This window comes from Austrofundulus limnaeus, unplaced genomic scaffold (assembly GCF_001266775.1).
Source record: "Austrofundulus limnaeus strain Quisiro unplaced genomic scaffold, Austrofundulus_limnaeus-1.0 Scaffold1251, whole genome shotgun sequence".
Classification (NCBI taxonomy): Eukaryota; Metazoa; Chordata; class Actinopteri; order Cyprinodontiformes; family Rivulidae; genus Austrofundulus; species Austrofundulus limnaeus.
The window spans coordinates 34,163-36,351 of NW_013953653.1; positions in this window are offsets into that span (position 1 = coordinate 34,163).

A 2,189-nucleotide genomic window follows, 5' to 3' on the forward strand; every position below is an offset into this window, starting at 1 on the left:
GTCCCAAACTGGACCAGTGACCCACCTTCCCCAACGAGGACCAGGTTTTGTCCCCATAAGGAACAGAGGGTCCTCACCAGGCTGTGTGTCAGGAAGATGCTGGTTCTGTCCAGGACCGGAGGTTCAGTCAGAAGGTCCGGACTGACAGCTGAGCTGCAGTTCTTAGTTTCTCCTCAGGTTTTAAAGACTTCTGATTGAACCAGTTGTAAAAACAAAGAGCTGACTGGTGATTTGTTTCAGTCAAATATCTGCTGCAGGTCCGATTTTGAGACGTTTGTTCTGATTGTTGACCGTTCAGCTCCCAGGTTCTTCATGAAAACTTCTTGTTTGTATTTAAATCAGTTGATCTGAATGTTTGCAGCTCTGAATAAATCCACTGTCAGACTTACATCTGTTTGGTTCCTGACACCAGAACCAGAACCCACCTGATAAAGCGGGTCTTGGTTCTGCAGCATCCTTCTGTCTTTTATCTTCTGTCTCAGATTTGATGACTTTTTCTTTTTATTGCTGTTAATTTGTTGGGTTTTATCTTCTGTTTGTTTCCTTTTTCTTGCCGTCTGTTTCTCAGCAGAAAGCCAATTTGTTATTAATGATGTGATTTTTTTTCTCTGTCATTTTTATTCTGTTTTGATCTCGCTCTCTCTGCGCTCTCAGCCTCCTCCTTCATTCTTAATGTGTCTCTGTCTGAATCTTGGCGTCTCACACACACTCTGCACGCTTCACGCTCTTTGTTGCTGTATATAAAATGATGTGCTGGCAGGTGTGTGTGTTTTAAGCCTCAGAGAAGCACTCTGCATGTCGTTGTCTGTAATGAAAAAGAGAGAGACCTCCCTGCGTCTCTCACTTTGTAAAGTGACAAAGAGTTTGGAGGAAAGTCGCAGCGGACTGATGTTTTATTGCATCTGTCAGCCTCACAACAACCAGGATAATCTTGTTTTTTTGTAGTCAGACGAGCGTGGATCTGTCCATAATTTACTGGAACACAAACAAACACTTTTTTCTGTAAATGGTTTTATGAATAAAGTAGAATAAAAAGAATAAATATATTTATTATTAGGTTGTGTTTTAGGGTAAAACAAGATAAACTTTAGTTCCAGTTAAGTCAGAGTCATAAAGAATTTAAATCAGATTCTTACATTTTTAGTTTAGAAGAAGCAGAACGATGCCTCTGTCCCTTTCACCAGAGGACACTGTCCCCTGTCTGTCCACAGTGTCTCTGAGAAGTAAATATTCAGCACTTTTACTCCTTTAATCTGGAAACAAACAGCAGGGCTGCTTCTTTTCTGTCCGATTGTTGTGAAAAGCTGCTGAATCTGAGCCTCATGCTGTCCTCTGCTCTGTCCAGAACCTCTTCTGGGCTCATTCACCGTCTTTCAACCAGACGTCCCAGGTCCTTTAAACCAGGGACATTTTCAGAGAACAGAATATTTGGTCCTCAGGTCCTCTATGGTGGAAGTTCTAAGTCTTAGTGAGTCTGAACTAAACACACTTTTTACACCTGTTCTGCTTCTGACCAGTGAAGGATAATCAACTCATAGAGGGAGGAGGGAGGATGGACGGATGATGGACGGATGGATGGATGGGTGACGGATGGATGAATGGATGGATGGATGGATAGATGGGTGACGGATGGATGAATGGATGGATGGATGGATAGATGGGTGACGGATGGATGAATGGATGGATGGATGGATAGATGGATGGATGGATGGATGGATGATGGATGGATGGATGGACGGACGGATGGATGGATGGATGATGGATGGATGGATGGACGGACGGATGGATGGATGGATGATGGATGGATGGATGGACGGACGGATGGATGGATGGATGATGGATGGATGGACGGATGGATGGATGGATGACGGATGGGTGATGATGGATGAATGAATGGATGGATGACGGATGGGTGATGATGGATGAATGGATGATGGATAGATGGATGGATGATGGATGGATGGATGGATGGATGGATGACGGATGGGTGATGATGGATGAATGAATGGATGGATGACGGATGGGTGATGATGGATGAATGGATGAATGGATGGATGGATGGATGGATGATGGATGGATGGATGGATGATGGATGGATGATGGATGACAGATGGGTGATGATGGATGAATGGATGGATGGATGGATAATGGATGGATGGAGGATGGATGGATGGATAGATGGACGGATG